Source organism: Brienomyrus brachyistius, chromosome 9 (genome assembly GCF_023856365.1).
Source record: "Brienomyrus brachyistius isolate T26 chromosome 9, BBRACH_0.4, whole genome shotgun sequence".
Taxonomy (NCBI): domain Eukaryota; kingdom Metazoa; phylum Chordata; class Actinopteri; order Osteoglossiformes; family Mormyridae; genus Brienomyrus; species Brienomyrus brachyistius.
In genome coordinates this window covers 9,837,867-9,862,372 of record NC_064541.1, presented here as the reverse complement: position 1 = coordinate 9,862,372, position 24,506 = coordinate 9,837,867, and positions in this window count along the sequence as shown.

Sequence of the window (24,506 nt, the reverse complement as noted above, 5' to 3'; positions counted from 1 at the left end):
TACTTGTGTGTGTGTGTTTGTCTCTCTTTTCTCAGTTAAGGCTGTGGAAAGTGGCTATTTCCCATCTCAATTGCGCTATCCAGAGAGTGCGATCATTGATGGTGACAGAGAATGAAAGAATGAAAGCAGAACAAGAGTCGTGGCCACTTCCCAAGTAGTATCAATACGTGTGTCAATGAGAGAGATGGAGAGAGTTGCGGCGCAGCCTGTCAGACAGACAATGACCGGCACCCTGGGGGAGACCCCGTCTTCTCGGAATTTGGGCTTTGCTGTTATTCAGAGCCGTTATAATGCAATATGCAGATGATTTCTAATGTTTCCACGCCACTGGGATTGGTCAGCAAACCTAAATCAGGTTGTCTCTTGTTTCTGCTCCTCTCCCTGCACAACCTACTAACCTCACTGTTGTTATGACTCTTTTAATGACAAATCCTTTATTTACCATTTGCACAGGTACGAGTACAAGTACGTTACTGTTGTTCTCTTCACTTCCCCCTTCTTTCTTTCCATAGATTGGGGGTTACAGTGCAAGGTGAGCCTATTTGTGGCACCCCTGGACCTCTGGCTTAAGGGCATTGCTCAGGGTTCCATAGATATATGACTATCCGGCTGAGGCTGGGGCTTGAACCAGTGATCTTCCAGTCATGGGCCAAGAGACTTAACTTGCTGAGCAGCTTTCTTAGAGAAAACAGACTGATGCACCAAAGGATGAAAAACAGCTTTGAATTCATGATCTTTGGGAAACTGTAAAGATGCACCAGAGGCCGTGATGTAGATTTTATAACATGAACTGTAATGATGCACTGGAGGTGGTAATACGGCTTTTAAAGGTGTGATTTTAGAGAAACTGTAACAATGTACTGGAGGCTGTGATTCAGTGTTTAAAGGTGTGATCTTAGAGAAACTGTAACAATGTACTGGCGGCTGTGATTCAGCTTTCAAAGGTGTGATCTTAGAGAAACTGTAACAATGTACTGGAGGCTGTGACTCAGCTTTCAAAGGTGTGATCTTACAGAAACTGTAACAATGTACTGGAGGTTGTGATTCAGCTTTCAATGGTGTGATCTTAGAGAAACTGTAACAATGTACTGGAGGCTGTGATTCAGTGTTTAAAGGTGTGATCTTAGAGAAACTGTAACAATGTACTGGAGGCTGTGATTCAGTGTTTAAAGGTGTGATCTTAGAGAAACTGTAACAATGTATTGGAGGATGTGATTCAGTGTTTAAAGATGTGATCTTAGAGAAACTGTAACAATGTATCTGTAACAGGATGATAAAGCAGCTTCTGGTCCTTCTCTAGTTGCCAGGTCTCCTCCTGCTCGCCGTGGTCTCTGCAGTGGCCCTGAGCTGCTCCGGCAGCCATAGTGCATTTTCCTCGTTGATAATGTGCCTCTTTAGCTATAGCCTGATCATCTCCTTGATAGGAGGCTCAGCCTCAGATCGGTAAGCCTATTACACAGGTGTATCTGCTAAAGATATGCGCAGATATAGACAAACTACAGTGAATGAATCACAGAGAAACGGATAACCACCAGTTTACTAGCATTTGTATGGCTCTATGGCTTTGCTTTGTCATTTATTTATTGTTTATCCAGAGCGTTCGCCTCTGGGTTGCCGCTTTCCTTCGTCTGTGCCCCTCGATTAACTCCCTGTTATTTCGTCGAACTGTCTGACTCGCTGACCTAAAGTCTTTCATTCCTCATTAAAAAAACCCAAAGGAGTTCATTTTCTTTCTCCTCCTTCCTCTTTGTTCTTGTCTTTCAAATGCAGAGTTCTTTCAAAGTTAATTCATCACAGTTCGAAGTAGATTTTTTTGCTGTTAAATGTAAAGATGCGAAGAGAACTGTGTTTGATAGAAGAGTGTGGAGGCGTGCAAACCTCATCTGTTTTCTACTGTTCTCGCTTGCCCCCTCCCTCCCTTAGTAAAGAGCACCAGAAGATATTTTGGTTGTAGAACAAGAACCATCAGCACAGCAACTTGCCAGCAGTCTTTCTGAGTCCATTTCTGGTCCGTCCCTGGTCCGACAGCCATCAGTAATGCTCTAGACCCTTAGTGTTGGTTGGGCTGCCAAGGCCATGTTACAGAGAACTTCTCGACGGTTCAGTCTTCCTCTTAAGCCAACGGTAAAATAGCTTTGCTTCAATATATGTCAACATACACCTATGTCGCCCTAATCCCACAGCCCTGGAAATAATTCCCAGTACAGACAGATGGCAAAAATGTTGTTTGTTGGCATGGCAGCAGCGGGTTGCTGAAAACAGGTGGTACATCATATAAGAGTAGACTGGTAAGTCAGATTACTTCAAATAATTCTTAAAATAATACTTTTTTTTTTTTTTACTGGACATCTGGGCACCTTCCCGTGTTGCTTAAGCCCAACCCTGCATGCTTATATTTGTTATTACAGATGACAGCAGGGATTTTAAAGAACAAACTGGCACCATATGGTTGAATATGCGATGCGTCAGTGTTCCGCCAGGTAAAGTTAAGCTTTTCTGATTTGGTTATAGGTCAGTGTAGCTGTGGAACCCGCTATATTTATAATTCGAAGCATCCAAAGCAACGGACATTTTTTTTTTTTTGGAGAACGTAAGGTCTGACCGGGGGGTTGAGGGTCTTGCTCAGAAACACACACCCCCTTACCACCCATTCCCAAATCTATGCCCTTGCATTACTCTACCAGACCCTGGGATCCGAACCTGCAACCTTCTGGTAACAGGAACAGCACCCTAATCCAAACACCTCCCCGGTTATAGCTGTTATATACTATATTTTCTCATGTAGTTCTGCTCTTGCTGCGAGAGGGAGGGCTGGTATCTAAAACATATGTTCAGGGTCATTCGAAGGCAGAGCCGGTTATCAGTGAATGGTACCGCTGCCTAAAATGTGCAGCATTCTTTTTTGAGAACAGAGAGGATCTCTGGTCCTGGTTTCCTGTCGACCTCCTCGTCCAGCACCCAGGGAGCAGCAAGTCAGCGAGACAGAGGCGGACCGGGTCAGACGCCAGCACCGAAGGCACATGGGGCCACCAGCTTCCATTTGTAAGTGAGGCCAGTGAGCTGGGGGGTGGGGTGAAGCGCTGATGGAACCGAGAACAGCGGGTCTTTATACGGCCGCAGGACGAGCTTGTAACCCTTGATATAATTATTGTATTAAAGCCGATGCTGGCCTGCTTTGCTGGCACTTGTCCCCGGATCAATGTGGAGATAATTTCAGAAATGAATAGTTAGCATCGATTGGCCCTTTAGTGATGTCTTATCGCTGACCAGGACAGGTCATGGTGGATTATTGGCCCAATGTCATTTATGGCTTGGCTATGATAGTATTTGTATTTTTGGTGCCCTCCCATATAAACAAAGGCAATTCAATTTGCAATGGATTTCCTTCTGTCTTCTTCCAACCCTCCGGTACACAATAAGCAATAAATCACAATCTGTGTATTTTTTTTTTTTTTTTACTTTTAGTTTTTTTTTTTTTTAACGAATGTGCTTGCTTTGTTTCCAGGCATCGCTGGAGAGACGGGAGGGTCAGGAAGATTGTTAGCGGTTGAACTCTGAAGGATTGAACCATCTTTAGTTCTGACATTTTGTTGACCTTGAAACCTGAGGTTGTGGATAGTATTTAGTGTGGATAGTATTTTTCTTTGTGTCTTTTGTTTTGAGTTGGTAAGGCCATCATCCCCCACATGTTAAAGGGTTTTTCCCACACTTTGTTGTGTCATAAGGTGACATTACACTGCTGTCTGAGGTCAGTCATAATGTCTATGCCAGAGTGATGAATTAAAAACAGCAAAAACGAAAAAGTGCTGTGTGATGTAATATTAATCCCTCTATATTTATAGGTTTGGATAAATAAATGTCATATTTAAATGTTTAGTTAAATTTAGAGATCATACATTTGGTTATATGTCTTATACCTCATAAAAGCTCTGAATTCACGCACCCTACTCTGCTCTACATTGTGAACACAGGCATGATATCAGGTTCAAGTTCACTGAGAAAGATCACTAAAAGATCACCAAGAGATCACATGAGATTACCAAGAGATCACATAGAGATCACTGGAGATTACCAAGAGATCACAGAGAGATCACAGGAGATTACCACAAGATCACAGAGAGATCACAGGAGATTACCACAAGATCACAGAGAGATCACCAAGAGAATACCAGGAGATCACAGAGAGATCACCAATATAATACCGAGATCACAGAGAGATCACCAAGAGGTCAATATGGACATGACTCAGCCAATATGGTGGAAGAAATGCTGTCATGTTTTATGTAAAAATGGGATTAAAGTTTCAGATCGAAAGTGAGATTTAGTAATCCATTTCTTATTGTCGTCTATAACTTATTCTGCATGTAACAAATTATTTAAGTACATAAACAAATAATTCAGCACTTTCTTTGCACTTTCATGCAACATCAACATGATAGTACTTATTGGAAAAACACCACAGCTGGTGCTCGTGTGTGTGCGTGTGCCTGTGTTCTTGTGTGTGTGGTCATATGTGTGTGTGTTCATGTGTGTGTGTGTGTTCATGTGTGCTCGTGTGTGTCCATGTGTGTGTGTGTGTGTCCATGTGTATGTGTGTGTATGTCCATCTGTGTGTGTCCATGTGTGTATGTGTGTGTGTGTCCATGTGTGTGTGTGTGTATGTGTGCTTGTGTGTGTATTTGTGTTCATTTATTTATTCATCACATTCATTCCTACTTTAGACACTGGGCTCCCCGTGTCCCGTTCGCTCTGCTTTGTCTCCCCCCTTTTAAACTGCAAATGACAAGTTGTATCCATCACAAGGTAAAACTCCATTTCAATAGCAGCTCTGGGGGAATCATTCAAAGAAATGTAATTTACTGGGTATTGGTCAGTTTGACCTCTGACCCCAATCCCTTGACACGGTTACCTAGGCAACCGCTTGAAAAGGATGGAATCGGATAGTGGGTTGTGACAGTCTGCAGACCTCAGCTGAGGCGAGGTCTGGACAGAAGAGAAGCACACAGGATTATCTTGCCATCCCCACCTTCTGTGGCCTTAAACTCATTATTCACAGAAAGGTGAATGGGTGGTACTCCTCAGCCACATGTGAATCATTTCATTCATTTTATTTTGCAGATTTAATTTACCTGCCCCTACATGCAAGGACAGGAAAATATTTATACAAGTAACAAATGGACGCATTGCATCAGTTTATTGCATATATGAAAGCACTGTTTGTTAGTGCAGTTCATGCATAAAAATCTTCTTCGATGTTGTTGTTTCATTAGCATAAAACACGATTTTGCCCTGTAGCCCATTACAGAAAATGAGTTTAAAAACTCTGCATATCGCCACATCCACCTGACATTTCTGCAGGATGCCGTCCCACAGCAGCTGTAACCATGCTGGACAGGAAAACGAGGGAGGCAAGCGAACGGCCAGTGGGGCTCCTCTTTTCTGACAACACCTGCTGATCTGGACGGCAGGAAAACTAACGGTTTCGAAAGATGGATCAGAGACATGGAATTTGAGGACAGTCTTACAGGCTGATCACTGTTTATGTAAGAGAAATATAGATTCCAGGGGACACAGGGGGGTTGGGGGCCCCTCGGAGCCCCTCTTGTTCTGTATATGACAACCTTGGGCGCTGTGACTTGTGGCCACCTGTAGGGGTCACCGGTGTCAGGCAGCTAGAATTCTTACACATCTCAAATAATAGATGATCCTAGCTCATGGGGACTGGCCAATACAGACAGTTCCCTCCTTTCCATGTCCAGCCCACAACAGTAAATGCGTAGCACCTTTACACTGGAGACCCGGTATACCTCATCTACAGTCCAAGGAGGAGACACTGATTGTCCCCAAGGAGACCCTGGGCAGCATCGTATATGCCGATGCTATTTGTAATAAATGTCAACACAAAAAAAATCATTGTTCATTTCAGTGATGGTTTAATTACATGCAATTATTGCAGAAGCGTTTGAAACCTAATTAGTTTTACAGTTACATGTTAATAGCCAGAAATCCGATAAAACAAATGAGTGCTATACATCATTTCAATTAAGGCCCTTGATGGAATAATTATTATTCTCTCTTTTATTTATTCTATGCTTGTTGTACGAGATTGAAAAACTTACGAGTAGCATTTTTTTTGCGTTCTTTTTTCGTTTTGTTTAGTTTAGACACTGATGCTGGACTGCCTTGCCACGAACGGGCCTTGGTTCGGCGGCAAGCCTTAGCAAATCTGTAATGTTTCCCTCATATTGTCCATGTCACATGTTCATACGTGTCGTATCACATGTTCTCAAAGCTGTACTCTTAGGTCCTGGGAACCATGTTGTGAAACACTTGTGTGCAAACAGGCAGTTGACTAAGTCACCATGCAGCTGGTCTGCTGCGTAAAGACATTACCTCATCACACACTGCACGATCTTATTTACAGACCCGTCCTTGTACTCTAAGATGGACTGTCAGTTCTGTGCTTAACTCTCGGAATTTTGCAGAGAAACTCGACTCCTCAGCGATTCCAATCGGCTTGACGCAAACTAATAGATCAAGACCTTTGTTTCCTTATCCCCCTCCCTTCTTTTCCCAGTAAGCAGGAATAAAATGAGGTGTTGGGGCAGCAGTTTACATCAGCATTTGGGCAAGAAAAAAAACTGAAAAGGCCGGCAGCAGCTCCATCGAACCCCCCCTCGATCCTTCATCGGATGACGGGAATGGCTGTCGGTGTGGCCCGTCAATGCTGATGCGTCCTCCCTGATGCCGATCCGTTACACACGTGAGCGCACGGTATTGCAGCAATTTGCACATTTTGCAAGACAAATGTGTCCGAACGGACCGACACCCCCTCATCAGCCGGTTTACCAGCTTATCCTGCACTTATTTATTCTGCAGTGCTTTCCCCACGCTTATAAACTCCTGAGAATATATATTTTTTTATTCGGGCACACTCCCACTCCTTATTTATTTTATGATTTAAACGACTCTTGTGATTTCGCAGATCTGGCTGCTGAAAGGTTCGACGATTAGCAGGAATCGTTACCTAACAGGACATTTAAAAGAAAAAAAAATCATGTCCCATGTTTGTATAATTTGTTTTATATGTCTTGACCTTCCTGCGGGTCAGCGATTATGACAGAAACGTGGACGCCCCCGTCCATGCGCTCCAGCAGCCACGCTCTCTCATTTGCACAAACAAAAGTTGAATGTAATGATCCCTTCTGCCATTAAGAACTGATTCGATCTGGTCCACAAGACGGTGGGATTTTTTTTTTTGACTGTGGATTGGGAGGCGGGGGGGCATTATAAATGCTTGTCAGGGTCCATTGCCCCTCTCCAATACACACTGGACCAGATTCCTATCCGAACGGATGGTGAGATTTGAGGACAGACCCTGTAGCGCTTTGTACTTTAATTGCCATTTACATAGAAGGGGAAGCATTAATCTGTGAGCCCCTATTACTCACTGGATGTCTTTCCCCGTCGGTGTCATGGGCCACGTGGCCGGGAGACCGTCCCCATTAAGCATCGTTAAAGCTCATTATGCTCCATTTTAAAATGCATCTCTCCAATATTTTCCTCTTCTGCTTATGTGGTCCTGCCAGGTCATGCGAGCACGCACAGCTCAGGAGTCTAGTTGAAGTATGATATACACACCCATGGTAACCTGTGGTTGACCTGGCAACCCTGTGATATGTAATTGTGTTGACAGTTAACCCCCCCACCCCACTTTGAAATATCTTTTGTCAACATCATGGGTTTCTGAGACGTAATATAGCCCCTAACTCCATCAATTCTCTATTCGAATCGAATGCTCTATTGGAAATGGGGCATAACCAGTGCTTAGGCGTTTCAAATGGATTTTGCCATCCTGTGTCAGGCCCTCATTTCCTGACAAATGTCAGGCCCCCTCCTCAGGAGAAAGCCCCGGACTCATGATTATGGCCTTGCAGGTCGCGTGATGGCATTGGCCGACTGAATGAGGTGTATGGATGAGTCCCTGTCGAGTCAAATTTTATTGGCAAGATGAGTCATATTTCGTTGGTCGGAGTCCTCACTTTGGACGAGACACGTGCAAGATGACCTGACAGCGTTTCTGACAGCAGCCTGACCGACCCCCCCCCCCCCCCCAAAGTTGATACTGAGATATTACAGCGACTGACACCTCAGATACCCGTCGTGCTACAGAGTTCTGAGTTCAACTGAAATTGGGTATATTTCCTGCATGCATTTCCACGTTATTTCCTGCTTAGCATGTGTGCTGCAAGGGGGGGGGGGGGGGGGGGGGTCAGTGATATCATTCCGGCATCATTACGTGATTGAATGGGGTAGACTTCTTCTCAGCCAAAAGGTGTGTGTGTGTGTGTGAGATATTACCCATCTGTGGAGTTTTTCGTGGTAATGAATGTAACAGCATGACTAAAGCCCACTAAAAAACGTGAAATGCCTCCATGTTTGGTTTAACACTCAGTAATGAGTAATTAAGGAAACGTATTATTGTTGTTTGTGCTGCTCGTCACCTAGGTGCCGTTCTTGTCCTTGAGGACCATGTGATCTCCACAGGTTTGGAGAGCAGCCCTCAGGTGTTGGCCGTGACCCTTGTATGTTGTCACAACGCTATACCAGAAGATAGGCCAGTAGGTAATGGAGGGGCGTAACCAGGAGGTAGCAAGTTCATGCCTCGAGTTAGAGCTTAATGCTGATTGGTGGGTGTTGTCACACGGTTTCAGAAAATGAAAGAATGCAATATTGGGACGACTGAGCCAGGTGTTACTGAACAGATTATGCAAAGAGCTACGTTTATACTAAAATGGAGAAATGGAACCAAGAATTAGGACACTTTTAGTGGAACAGGAATGAAGAACAAAGCAGCAGGGTTAGGGAAGGAGGTCTGGGAGGACAGTGTACAAGACTGTATGTTACACAGGAAGGCGCCTGGAGGCCAAGCGTTAACAAGTGCACAGGTAACAAGCAGGGTAATATGTCTTCAGAGGACGGTCCGGTTAAAACTGTACTGATATTTTGCATGTGAGAGAAATTTCTGCCAGAAGAAGGGCAGTAAACAGTAAATCCCACGTAAAAATCTCTGCCTGGCAAAATCAACACAGTGCCTCACATGTTGAAAAATAATACATTCAGAAAAGTAAAATAAAACAAACACATCAGACGGCTTAAATTATGTATTGATCAGTTTTAATTGCAATCCAGCCATCAGTGAAAGCTTTAGAAATGTATGAAAGGGGAATAATGTATTTTTCCTGCATGATTACTTTGGGGCATCGGCTGAATTTCATCACTTAACCCCCAGTCAAAAGAGGATTATTGGGCTTTATGATGCGACCAGTGAAATATCAATACGGCCAAGGCAGCATCTGTTTATATGCAGGGCTGTGTTCTCTGGCCGCGAACGAGAGGCAGCGAATTGAATACAACATCCCTGCTGATGGAGTTTCGGCGTGTCACTCGGCCGGATGGTATGGACACACGCGAGCAGACACAAACACGCACAGACACAAACACTCACAGACACAAACACGCACAGACACAGACGCGCCATCAGCGACACCCGCTCTGGCAGGAACAGAGTCGAAGGAAGGAATAGAGAGAAATACAGCTGGAAGCCCTAGTGAGAGGAGAATGCTACACACATGGTGTAAGGTGTGTGTGTCTGCGTTTGTAATTATTACATTGTGGGGACCAGATTTCCCCACAATGTGGTAAAAGCCTGTTATTCTGACCAGTCCCTACAAGGGGAATAAATTTATAGAAATCTGTAAATGCAATTAAAAAAGTAAAAATGCCAAAAGTCTTGTATTTTGGTTAAGGTTAGGCGTGGGTAGGGGTTAAGGTTTTTGAGGGGCGGTAGTGAATCCTCAATGTGGATTGGCACAAAAGCCCGTTAGTTATGTACACATGCAGAAACAGCCAGTGTCTGTCACGTGACCAGGTGCGTAGGAACTGGGGGGGCGAGGAGCATACCTCCCAATATTTAATTTGGGTTCATTTGTCCTGCCCCCCCCCTAATATTAAACTCTCTTCTATGCCATTGCACATTATGTGTTAAATTATTACATAACAAACATAAAAACAAACCGCATGAACATTTAGCTTGTGTCACACTTCACGGAGCTTTTTTTAATACTTAACCGGCGCTTCCGCTTAATTGACGATAACAGTGGTGCATCACGCACCTCAGGGCCTGGGAGCAGCCATCTCCAGCCTGACGGGATCACCTCCGACTCCCTAATAAGCACATATGTAAGGCGAGCATAACGCATCACGTGGCATCGGCCTAAGCAGGTTACGCTGGGAATTACAGGGAATTACATCCCTGCACAGCTGGAATCGTCCGTCTTCTCTCTGTCGTCAGGATGAGCACCTCCAATTACTGCCTGCTCTTCCCCACCAGCAAAATAATAATTGCAGGTTGACAAAATTCAGGTCCAGGCTGGAGAGATATTGATTTATCCATGTCCTGTGTGGCACGATCCAAGAATAAGACGTGAAATTTACTGTTTTCATAAAAGTTTTAGTAAATCAGGGCTGTTTGTGAGGGAGATATTGTCAGCTTTTTTTCGTGACCATATGCAGTACTCTCTGAGCACTTCAATTACTGTGTACATGAGTCTCAGTCATTTTTTTAACGTGACAATAGGAGAAAGGTTATTTCAGAGTTTTAGACCTAAGTTTAATCACCTCACCACACGTCCTAAGCAAGGTTATAACCAGATTACTTTCTAATTTTGTCTCAACACTAACGCCTGAAGCACGAATCTCATGAGCGTGCTGCTTTGGGTGTGTGTGTTTCTGTGTGTTTCTGTGTGTGTTTCTGTGTGTGTGTGTTTGTGTGTGCGTGTCTTTACCCTAACCCTAAATCACAGATGCAGAGATCTGAAGAGTGTGTTGCTTTGGGTGTGTGTGTGGTTAGTTTATTGTCTTTGCCATAAACACACACACACACACACACACACACACACACACACACACACACACACACACACACAGGTTTGTAATAATATCTTTGTGGTGACTCCATTCATTCATTTCAATGGGGACAACTCAAATCACAACATGACAACCGTAACCCCTACCCAGCTGAATCTTAACCATAAGTAGCTAAATGAAGTACTAGACTTTTGGCATTTTTACTTTTTTGATTGCATTCACAGATCTTTGTGAGGACCTGAAAAATGGTCCCCACAATGTAATATAAACCTAATCCACACACAGACACACACTCACACACACACACTCACAAACACACACGCACACACACACACACACAGTGACCACTTGTACCTTCTCTTTTCAGCTTTGCCAAACCAACAGACATCTCTTTCTGGATCTGATATTATAACTACACCTCTTTCAGTCACTGTGTTTTTAATGTCTATAGTACAGAGAAGGGCAGCATCGGAGCCAATCCACGCCCTCGCAGCACGGAAGTGGGGCAGCGGTCCGGTCACATGTGTGACATCGGCGTGCGCCTGTTAGTGTGTCAGCGTGTCCGCATCGGCGTCCCGCGCGCACAGCCTTCCCGGCAGCCTGCTGTATTTCTCCGCCGCCGAACGCCGAATGAATGAGCTGGCTTCTCGCGCTGGAGATGATGCTGACACTGTTTCCCCAAGTCTGGCCTTTATTTTCCATCTGGAAAGAAAACAATTTCACCTCAAGCCCGGGCAACGAGATGATTTCAGCACTTATTTTGAAAAAAGGCAACTCTAGCCTACCGGTGGAATATTGGAGTAATCGAAAGCCGTGCCCTCTCTTTCAGCTCTCACTTTAATTACTTGTTTGTCTTTTATTGGGGAAGAAAATATGGCTGTCAGCTTTATGGTGGGCTGGGGCGGGCAGGGGGGTCTGACCTGGTTTTATCTGCCCTAGCGTGCACTTCAGTGTAATGATGACAAAAGGGAACGTTAAGTAATGATTAGCAGAAATGGCTGCGGTTAATTAGTTGGTTCTCTGTTTATTGTTCCATTTGCACATTTTGGGAGTAATCATTATTAATTAGAAGCGTTATGCCGGAAGCGTGGAGGTGACGCCCTACAGCCGTGTTAATCAGGCTGCAGAGGGCCTCATCCTCCAGGCCACCGATCCGTCTGTTTATCAAAAGAAGAGGGATCCTCACAGCGGTGCAGCTCTGCCTGCGACGACGGGCAGCCGCTCCCGCACGGGATGCGGGCCATCGGTACTTTAGCGTGATAGCATGTTAGCATATCTTAGCATGTCTTAGCATGAACGGAGCAGCCGGCCATCGACGACGGCTGCCCAGGTATGAAGTGAGTGTGTTTAGGGCAGCGGTGGGCAATCTTATCTGCAAAGGGCCGGTGTGCATGCAGGTTTTAGGGGTAACCTTTAGGGCAGCTGTTTAAATCCAGGTGTGAGGACTCTTCAGCCAATCAAGATTCAAGATTCTTTTAATTGTCACATACATAGTTATACAAAGTAAAACATATAGTGAAATGCATCCTGAACCGCTCTTTTGAAGACTGTGCAAGTTAAAAATCCAATTATGCTAGTTAAAGTGCAAAAAGCTAAAATGCAAGCAGAATGAATGGTAACACAGATATAAAAAAGTGACCAGTGTGACAGTGCAGATATGATAAGGGGTACAAGAGCACAGTGTACATCAGGGTGTGAGGTGCAGTGGCATGTCCAGGTTCAGAAGCCTTATGGCCTGGGGGGTACAAGAGCACAGTGTACATCAGGGTGTGAGGTGCAGTGGCATGTCCAGGTTCAGAAGTCTTATTGCCTGGGGGTACAAGAGCACAGTGTATATCAGGGTGTGAGGTGCAGTGGCATGTCCAGGTTCAGAAGCCTTATGGCCTGGGGGTACAAGAGCACAGTGTACATCAGGGTGTGAGGTGCAGTGGCATGTCCAGGTTCAGATGCCTTATAGCCTGGGGGTACAAGAGCACAGTGTATATCAGGGTGTGAGGTGCAGTGGCATGTCCAAGTTCAGAAGCCTTATGGCCTGGGGGTACAAGAGCACAGTATACATCAGGGTGTGAGGTACAGTGGCATGTCCAGGTTCAGAAGCCTTATGGTCTGAGGGGTACAAGAGCACAGTGTACATCAGGGTGTGAGGTACAGTGGCATGTCCAGGTTCAAAAGCCTTATGGCCTGGGGGTACAAGAGCACAGTGTACATCAGGGTGTGAGGTGCAGTGGCATGTCCAGGTTCAGAAGCTTTATGGCCTGGGGGTACAAGAACACAGTGTACATCAGGGTGTGAGGTACAGTGGCATGTCCAGTTTCAGAAGCTTTATGGCCTGGGGGTACAAGAACACAGTGTACATCAGGGTGTGAGGTACAGTGGCATGTCCAGTTTCAGAAGCTTTATGGCCTGGGGGTACAAGAACACAGTGTACATCAGGGTGTGAGGTGCAGTGGCATGTCCAGGTTCAGATGCCTTATGGCCTGAGGGAGGAAACTCCTCCTAAGCCTCTCAGTCCTGCCATGATGTTCCTGAGTCTCTCTCCTGATTTCAGAAGTAATCTAATTAGAGAGTTGCAGCAAAAACCCGCATAAATAGTGTCCCTTTCTTGAAAACATTGCCCACCCCTGGTTTAAGAGGACATGACTGCACGGCTGACCTGCGAGGCACGCATACGACATACAGCATAGCACATTCAGTGCAGCCAATGTTACATACACACAATATATAAACTAAACATAAATAAGAAACCTAACAGACAGAAGTGTTAAATTATAAAAATCTCCTCCTTTCTCACCAGAATATTAAGTCAGAGGATGACTAAATCTGGATTTGCACCAATGCGCAAGTACAAATTATTGCTAGCTATTATTTGCACAGCGTGACGACAGTTGAATGGAGTCTCATGGCCGCCATTGTAAGTTATCGCCACGGGTTACGCCGTGCTCTCCGATGACCCTCAGACGAGCACAAATCAAACGGGGTCTCCTCCTATGGACTTTAATCCCATAAAGGAAGCGAGAGCATTCGTCAAGAACAAGCAGGCGTCCTGCACCGGGCTGCTCCAGCCAGATCGATACATTTTCAGCAGCTTTAGGTCCATAAATGTAAATGAAAACATATATAAGCTAATACAGCCCAAAGAAAGGTTATGGAGGGAGTTACACCCGACGCGGGAAAATCAATCGGGTAAACGTGAAAAATGATTTAGATGGAGTAGATATGAACGATAAAAAAGGAGGAAAAAAGAGAGAAAAAAAAATCAATCATATAATTTAAAGAATAAACAGCTTGAATCTCGCGAGTCTCCCATGTGCCTTTGCGGCCGTGCATTTTTAACGTTAGCATTGATGTAACGCCATGCTACCAGGAGCTGCAGATGGTTCGGTCCGAAGGAGAAAATCAATCCATTCTCCCTCTGTGGTCTTGAGGGGTGTTTGATATTTACAGCAGCGAGGCAAGGCCCTTGTATAAATTTACATTTTAAGAGATAAGGGCCCTCTGTATTTTGCCTTGTTATTGTTAATAGAAACTGTCGACTTCCATTCTGGCCTCTTCTGGCCGAGACGTAGCTGTCTGCGTCTGTTTGTGTGTCCCAGGCAATTTTCTGTCCTTCATTCTGCCGTTATACAAAGGCCCACATTGTCCGGCCTCTCCTTCTCTCCTCTCCGCGGCGGCGAGGCAATCGACGCCGCGTAATTGCATCAGGAGATCCAGAAATATAGGCTTGCAATTTAGAAGAAGAAGAAGAAGATGAAGAGGAAGACGGAGAGAGGGGAAAAGGGGAAAAAAAGAGAAGCCTTCCAGACGAGTTCAGTCGCACGTTGCGCCCAGACGTGGAGGTTAAAGCATCGTGACAGAAGACAGGTAAATATATATGTAAATGCCGTGGTCTTTATCGCACATATAATCTAACGCACATGTTGTGCTGTATAGAGGCCTAAATTATATTTAGGGGCCATGAAGTCTGATATGCAGGGCAGCGATGGGGCCAGCTATGTAAATGTAGCGGTAATGCTGAGAGGCGACAGTGGTGCACAAATCACGCCGAGCGCTTCCGTCGTTTGGGGGATTTTAGGGGACTTATTTACGTAATTGAAATGGATGCTAGCCGCTTAGCCTGCTCTTCTTGGGCTATTCAGCCTGTTTTTTTTTCATTCCTTACTGCTCCTGCACCATTAAAGCTCATGTTCCTCAGAAAAACGGACGATAAAAGGCTCTGGCGATTTCACAGGTATCGTTACTATTTTTCTTAGCAAAAGAAAAAATTAACACTAAACACCTTTTTCTACTGGACACTTTTTGCTACTTTATTTTCATATTTTAAAGACTGAGAAAGATTCTCTAGGGGATGGATAAAGATCTGAAACACTGCAAGGATCCATCCATCCATCCATCTTCTAGCCACAGAGTGGCAGAGTCTGTTTATATCTATTGGTTGGTAGTACACAAAATAAACACTTTTTAAAATGAACTTTAATATTTATGAAAACGTAAGTGTTGAAAAAGTCAATTTGGAGTTTCTTACCTGTGATAATCTCAGTTTCCTAAAATAGTCTTTATTCTGACTTTTTAAGTCATGGATGTAGAATCATGGATATGATAGTTATCGCAATAAGAACAATATCAATACGGTGTTTTAAAACAATATCAATGTCATTTTTTATTCACTAGCTGAATCTTGACTGGTGATGGACCAACTGGAGCAACCAGCAAGTCACATGTCCAGCCCACCCCCCCCACCCAGCCACCCCCACCCCACCTTCTTCCTCAGGCGGTTGCCTGTCTCTAAAGGGGACTTTTACATTAAAAAACAGAAGCTGAAGCATACTAAGGATAATTCCCTACAATAATCTATCACTAACTGTTATTATTCTTCCGCAATAATTTTTACTGGTGATCCTTTTCTCCTTCTGGAATATTCAATGGGCACATTGAATCGATCCCCCTGCTTCTGATTTAGCTCACAGAGAGATGGAGAGCTTCTCAAAGAGCCTGGCTGGGGACATGGGGGTGGGTGGGGTTAGGAGAGCCACAAGTTGTAGCCATTGGGGAGCTGGGGGAGGGGAATAGCACTGTAGCCTCCCTGCACTGCCATGTCGAGCTGCAAGTTGGGGCCCCGCCCTCGTTCCGGTTCATTCCTAATTACCGTCATCTCCTCACCTTTGCTTTACCCCGTGACATTAAGCAGGGGGGAGGCACCCAGGTCCCGCCCCCTGTCTCAGCCTGCGGTGGCTGTAGCTTGTTAAGCATGCTGGAGATAAATACTGGATTAATCTCCCTCTTGGCTGGGGTGTGTTTTTGGGAGCAGGTAGGACTGTGGCAGAAAACAAGGGACAGGCAGAGACAGAGAGGAAGGAGAGAGGGATAGAAAGAAAGAGAGAGAGAGAGAGCATTTCTCTATTCCACATCTGCAGCTAAATGTAAATGATGTTAATGAAACAGAAATATATTATCTCATCATATGATTTATAACAATTAATCTATGTCGACACAGCAATCTCGTGAGGTGGGGGGGTGGGGGGCAGGTTTTGAAGGGGGCGGGGAGCAGGCTTTTCCTGGAATTGTTTCCCAGTGCTTTTCTGGCAGGTTTTCTGAAACGTAGCCCCCGCTAAGCAGGCACCTGATTGAGCCCCGCCTTAGTACATAAATTTGAATTGATTAATGTTTTGTTCTAAAATGAACGAATATGCACTAAGGATGGATGATGTGGCACTTAATTTATTGGGTTCATTAAAGCTGGTCTGAAGGGGAGGGGGAGATTGGTAGGTGCCGGTGGGGGGGGGGGGTAGCTAATCGTTACAAGAGCGAGTCCAGGGATGCTGGGGTCCACATGATGTTCAGACACAGCTGGGGCCAGACCACACAGTCACAGTGTCAGGGACTAGAGAGCGGAAATATATAAAATTAAAAGATCTCCTTTCAGTCATCCAGAGAAGCTACGAGCAAACATTAAGGCACTGTCATATTCTGACAGGATTAAAAACACAGTAAAATAGTTCTTCTGTGTAACACAAAGCAAGAGAAGTTTTCGTAAAGATTATGCTTGCAGAGAAGTAGTATTTATTTACACAATTAATATGTTACTTTTCCAAAACTGCCAAAATTAATAATTCATTTAATAATTGATTAATAATTTGCTCATTTATATATTTTGTTTAAGCGTTTCAAGTAATAATTTATTGCATGCAATTCTTATGAAGTTTATTGTATTGATACTTTATCTGTGTTCTTATTTTGGATGTTTGCAGTTAAGTGTGACTCTGAAATTATGTATCTCGTGTTCATGCACATGAGTCATATCACTTCTCCCATTAAAATGTTGATTTAGCACAGGATGACCATCTTACCAAATTAATTCTCACAGCTGTCACCCAGGATACGTCCGCGCCTTTGCCTCTTTCGGCCATGCGGTGGCACTACAGAGCAGGGCTCCAACACTCCCGCCCTGCCCACCCCAACTCATTTTCCAAACAATTATTTTGTCTCGTGGGACGACTGTTTGCTCGCTGTTCTCTTACATTCACAATACGGGTACGCGGCGTGGTGTTTACCTATCGGCGGTGTACGGCACCATGACTCCAGACACACTAAAGGTGCAAAACGGGCCTCGATAAAACACACACAAGTCAGTATGTTACCCGACAGCTCTGTCTCGGGGAATGTGCCCCCAACATTAGAGCAGGCGAACCGCCATGGGGGAATTAAGTTAATCCGCTACACAGGGAGTGTAAATAGGTCAGACCCCGGATATACGACCGGGACCACGACTGCAAGCGGTCAAATTCACATACCACGTGGCTATGAGCAACAGTGAACCGAGGAAAAGGAAGGGGTTCCCTTTAAATCAGACTGCTCTCTCCAGGGGGAATATTAAAAGTTATTTAAAAGCACACTGGGAGTAGGAGTGTGTAAGTGGTAAAAACTGAGCCAGACGGCTTTAATCTGGGAAGTGCGCGATGTAGGGGTGTGTAAGACCTTCCGAAATAGAATCTGCATCTTCTTGGGTGGTATCATGCCTGTTCGGTGTTTTGCTTTTTAATTGTTTTTCTCTCTCTTTGGTTCTAGAATGATTCACGCTCTGAGGCGTCACTCAGCCGACGGAAGGATGGGGGGGGGGTTACGGAAAGCCCAGCTGACCCAGTGTCCTGATCCCGTTTTTGCCCCAATCCAACGTCAGTCAGGCCTTGGAACACTGCGTTTAGGAAGGTGGGGGTCCTATACAGATGGGATTGTGATCTTATCCCACACGGGAAAGGAACTCAGAAGCAAGACCCCCCCTGACCTGCTGGTGGCCTTGAAGAGGGAAGATGGAGTGTTTTAATAAGTCAGGCACCCTGTGCAGCTCCAGGCCAGATGGAAAGATGCCCCCCCCCCCCCCCCTCCCCCAGACTGGAGCAGATCCGGTGACCAGTCCCATCCAATAGGACAGCAGCAGTGCTCCAACGCACTCTCGAACCTGAGTCACATGTCCTTGCCTCTGTCATTTTTTCTTTGCTGAATGAACTGAAACAGCTGACCTGACTTTGAAGTTGTACACTCGGGGGCAGCCATATTGGGGAGGGCGCTATGAAACATTAATCTGACTGCATTTGTTATGACTTCATAAATAGGGTAAATTTTCCCTGTATCCACTGCCTGGGTGGGCTTGCTTAGATAGCATTTCCTGTGTGTGTGTGTGTGGGGGGGGTCCTTGGTCCCGCAGTTGCCAAACACTTAGTATGAAAAAAGTTTAGCACCATTTCAATTCTGTGTTCTTGTGGGGGGGGGGGGGGGGGCATTGTACACATCCAACAAGGCTAAAACCTGACAGCGGCAGAAGGGGCATTCTGGTGTTGGGGGGTCACTTTCCAAGCCCCTGCTACCTCAGCAGCCCGCGCCTCTATGGACTGGATGACAATCAGATTGGGAGATACCATGAATGTGTGTGAATGGACCTCCTGTTATATCTATTTGTTCTTTTTGTTCTGTTTTTATTTTTTTATCCCCAGCTCATGCTGTAAACCAGATTACATGGGGCAGCGGGGAGGACACCTGCCCAGCGTCCGTGTGAAACAGGCCAGCCATGTGCGGGAGCTACGACGAGCCCAGGGATAAATCATATTCACAATATGGAGATTACGCGTGTTCCCGTCTGATAATACACACCCCCCTCCCCGCCACTTTGTTTACCCCAAATCGCTGTAGATTCGGCCCCGGCTGGGTGCCCGTGCTTAGTGGGAGCAGAGCGGCTGGATTTATGCACGAGCCAGGTGCTGTGGCAGCTCAGCGCGGCCGCAAGGCCCCACGAGCCGATACCCTCGATGGGGGATGAGGAGGATAGGAGGACATGAGGATTTTGGGGGAAAAGCCAGTCATGGTCATCATCCATCTCAAGATCTCCGTCTGCATTGTGGTCAACTTCATTCTTAACATCTTGTTTGCTGTCAGTATTTCCTCGCAGGATATTCATTTAAGAAAATGTTCTGTAATAACCTCCTTTATACCCCAATAAGCTGTTTTTACAGACAGTATTAAAGGCAAGGTTAAAAACACACAGCTCCCCGAAGCCATTTCCACCTTCAACCTCTTACCGCAGTTACGTCTTGCCTTCTGGCTGTGAATTGTGGGTAATGCTGAGTTTTAACACTGTTTTCAAATAACAGGCTGAGAAGAGATGGAAAAACACTTCGCATTTACAGTAACCATTGAGAAGGGGAGGCTGATTCACGGGCCTGACTCACTCCAATAGGTACCGTTAGACCTCCGCCGTGACTGGGTCTTGTCACTGAGCTGCACTCTTCCGCAAATCAACACTGTTATACCAGAAATAAAATCTAACATGTTATGTAGAAAAGGAGCATGTATCTAGAAATAAAGGGGACTTTGGTTGGTAAAATACTCACTTGTGCAGAGAACATGTGAGCTCCGGGAAAGGTGGGGAGAGAAGGACGCAGGTACGACTGTATGACTCAAAATCACAGATGTGACAAACGACCCAATATAGCAGCAGGGTCGTTTGTTGTTTTTTTACTTCTGTTCCGTTACATCACCTGAAATTCATTCGATGCAGAGAACATCACACAGCATGGTGGATTATCTAGTCAGTACTCTTAAAACTTAAGCATTATTATTACTGCAAGCCAGCCAGCCAGTCTGCATTTTGCTTCTATCCGCTATATATAAAGGATTACCTGGCCTGCAGGGGGCACTCACCTTAGTGGACCTTGTAGAGGCCAAGCTGACAACCATTGTACTAATTCAGTATTATTTGCATGGTTAGAAAGGACAGTATATGCATGAATAATACTGCATCATAATAATCATGTGACTCCACCCCCCTCATTAATCTGGAAGCCTCGAACACTTTGGACTTCTTCTCCCCTGACGCACCTAACATTTCCTTCCCAGTTTTGTGTTGACACACAGGCACCTGTAACTAGGCTATACAGTAGATTTATGTAGGTTTAGTCAGCGGGAAACTTCATAGCGCTGTAGGGAAGCAGGATGGCCTGCTGCGCCCCAAACGTCTTGCGAGACAAAGGCCAACTAGGACTCCAGCGTCCCATGTCCATCCACCAGCCTGCAGGGATGACGCCGGCCCTCTCACTTATTCGTATGCTCCCCGTCCCGTCCGACCTGCGGCTCTGTAAATTTTTCTGTGCGAGCGATTCCTCTTCGTGATGAAGGCGGGGCCAATGAGGCAGCGCCCGGCACCACGGCGATAAGCTCATTCGTCTTTATTTCATTCACAGCCGACCCCTCCCCGTTTGTTCCTTTGTGTTCCCCTTAACTGTCTTCTTCCAGCCGAAGGGGGTGCTCCAATTTCACGAGGGTGCAAACCGGAACATCAGATAACTTTCCGCCCGGCTGAACCAGCCCGGACACACACATCTGTAACAAATACATCTGTCACATGTATGTCGCACTGCTCAGCGGTCGCCCGACATTTAAGGTTTGAGGAAAAATAAAAAAATAAACATTCAGCTGTCTTCCTTTGCCTCCATCGCCCGCCCCCCCCACCACCCCTCCCTCTTCCGGGCAATCTTGCCATGTCATTTTCGTGATTATTTCATTATCGCCTTGATCCATGACTGAAATTCATTGCAGCTCCTAGGTCTTTTAGGGTAGCTAGTTGCGAGATTGTGAGACGGATGGAGACTAAGTAACAGAGGAAGAGACAGGCTCACAAAATTGGCTACAGAAGCATTTGCACGGTCAGGTTTACGCTGAAAATGACAGTACCAGAAAGCTCGCTCTGGATCTGCCTGTCACTCTCCGGACATCTACATCGCTCTCATGTCCCAAACTGAGGAAACAAGTCTGAGAGGATGACGGCTCGTCTGTTGCCATGGCACATGATAAAGGGAGTCACGCCTCTGTTTGTGATGTCAGATGCAAACACCGCATTGGCGAAATAAGGAAGTTCCGGCACCCTGGAGGGCCAGATGCAGCTAGCAGCCCCTTTCGCGATCGTTCAGCACCCCTCGGATTACAGACGGATCCCAGGCCATCCTTACAGGAAGCGGGCCGACATTAGCTCCATTACATTAATTAAGAAAGCTTCATTTTTGAAATGGAGATCGCCGAATGAGGGATGACATAGCTGGCTGTTCACTCCTGTCTAATGGCGTACAGAATTCAATACCGGGGTCATTTGTACGGCAAGCCAACCCAGAGTCACTATTAGCACTTATAAGCAGGGGGGGTTCAAATTTAATAGCATGAATAATGAGGACGTCTTTCTGCGGTGACTGAATGGCTGCTGTGCTGCCCTCCGCTGGATGGAGTTGGCGTATGTTTGCTCAGTCACGTTGGATTCAGGGCCTGTGCCTTAGGGGACACAGCTTAGAGACCCTACGGCACCCCCCACACGCCCTGACCACGCCCCCCCCCCCCCGCCCCCCCATGCACAAAGCTTCCACTGCGTCTGGCAGTCATTATGCGTGTTGTTGTCATGTGTTTGTCTCCATAGGGCCGAACAGTAAACTGCTGACATGTGGTGGGAACCATAAGTGCGCAGTTCATGGGAGTGGGGCTGCAGGAATCTTCTCCTGTGTATTAACCCCCCCAGCCACCCGACAGCAGCAGCAGTTACATGCACGCTGTGGGGATTATTTGGTTTTTTTTCTCATTTCCCCACTCTGAAGCGCAGGGGGGGTGACACAAATTCCAGAGCTATTTCCCAGCTTCCGAACGGACTGCCGGTGATCGGTGTGTACGAGTGGAGGGCGGGGGGAGGGTCTGAAGGTCAAAGGGCAGACCCAAGACAAAATAAAAGACAGCAGGCACATGTCCCATGAAAAATGTGTGAAAGCAGGTGAGCAGAGCGAGAGAAGCGACACAACAAGGGACAAGTTATAAAAAATGCTTTTTATGCTGTACATTAACCGTTATCAGCTGCATGAAAACAACGATGACAGGAGGTGCCTTAAAAATCTCACGTGGAACCAGTTGGAATCGATTCTTCCGTGAGAAACACACATTTTTATTCCATCATACATCCATCATCCAACTGCTTCTAACCATGGGGGGGGGGGGGGGGGGGGGGGTTGGCGCCGGTTTCAGGAAGCATAGTTCACAAGGTGCTAATTGAGCCTAACTGCATGTCTTTGAACTGCAGGGGGCAAAGGGGACCCAGAGGAAGCCTGCATGACATGGGGTGGGGGGGGCACAAACATACAGGCAGGACTGGGAGCGGCGGTCATGGGGTCCTCGTCTAAAGCACCCCCCTTCAGGATGACAATTTAAAACATCACTTGCATGTGCCCCTTAACATGACACGCATTTTTAAACATATAACACAAAACTAAATGGGAACATCTGATTCACTGTGTAGTTAATGTGATTAGCGGATGTTAATTGGCCGTCACTCTTGCCTGTTTGGGGGGGGGGGGGGGGGGTGGCTGTGCTCTTTAAGGTCCGGTTGTTCTTACTATGGCCGGACAGCAGAATAGGATGTCATTCTGCCAACCCTTCGGCTGATTAGCAAGTGTTTGTTATATATTGATTGTCTTTCATGGCAAATTATCTATGCACATGTCAGCAGCAACATCTCACACGTTGGGCTGGATCGGCTTGCTGGGCACGTAGTGTCAATAGACGCAATAAAGGTGGATAAATTTGTAAAGTTTTCACATTTTCTCCTTCGATATCAGTTCTGGTTTCCAATAGCTCTTCGGTAGATTGGAATTATTGAATAAATTATAGTTGTAAAATATTAATGCTTTTATTCCAATATAACCCAAGGTACTGTTAACATCTTCAATGGTCGAAGTAGGAGATATTATTGGCATATAATGAATGTAATGAAACTATTTACAAATTTATGAAATGAAAAATGCTTCTGAAAGCCAATTTCTCAGTCGAGCGTTTTGGGCAAATTCCTGTAGTTGTCCCCCCCATCCTTTAAGCCCCCCACCCCACCCCACGTAGAAGCACACGTCCCAGCATATGTGTGTCAGCTCCCCACACTCCTGCCCATAAGGGTGAGGGGTGTGTGTTCTCTTGATAGCATCATCCCCTTGCCAGAGGGCTATAATTGCACTGATGCTTTCTTTAACAGCCCCCCACTCCTGCCCACCCCACGGCTTCAGCTTCCACCCTGGAATTACTTAGAGGCTTTTTGTTTGGTCTGTTGCAGATGTGAGGGGGTGACTGCTCTCGTCATCTCCGACATAAAAGGTGGCAGGGTCCCGTCCGCACGCCGGGCTCTCTGGTCGCCCAGGCCGCATCGACTTTCTGTCAGTGTCTCCCGCTTATTGTTTGTGAGTTTGATTAAAAAAAGAGGGGAGAGAAACAAAAATGCAATTACTGGGCCTGTAAGGGCCTCGGATCTATCGCTCATACCGATAATCTCGGACTAATGTGACGCCCCGTCACCATGGCGACTGAAGTAAACCCTGACACACACACGCGAAAAGTTTGTCTGCTTCCTTTGTAGTTTCCCCTTGATGGGGGGGAAGGCAGGCCGGCCGGATGCTTTGCAGTGCTGTCCGGGGCTGCGAGAGACAGTTCCAGTGTTTGTGTCGGCCACTCGTTGCAGAGAGAGAGTGTAACGCTCCGGAACACTTGACTACCTTTTCACTTACCCACCGCCCTCGGAAACAGGTTGGATCGACTTCTTCATGCGGAGGGGTGGAGGTGCAGGGGGGGGCAGCACCAGCAGACTGCACCGTGCTCCCTGGTACACCCGGCTGAAAACCGTTTCCAGATGGGGGGGGGGGGGGGGGGGGGTTCGTCCTCCACAGCTGCCTGCTTGCCGGGAGGGGGGTCTGGAAGTGAAATTCGGGCACATTTTAGTAATCATTTAGCTCCCATCTTCCTAAAGGGGGGTGGTTTATTAATAAGCCCTTTTCATCTCTGCCTCTTTGATTAAGAGAGTATAATCGCTAAGTCATGTGAAAGAGGGATCCCTTGGGGGGGGGGGGAGGGGGGGGTTTAACATGTGCTAGAGAGGAAGGAAGCCGATATGAGAAAAAGGCAGCGTAGTGTCAGCTGTAAGTGGTGCCAGTAAAGCTGAGCAAGGTGATGTGGGGTATGAAACATGTGAATGAAGGCCTCGCTTGTGGAGGGGGGTGTCCCCGATACAGACGCCAAACAGC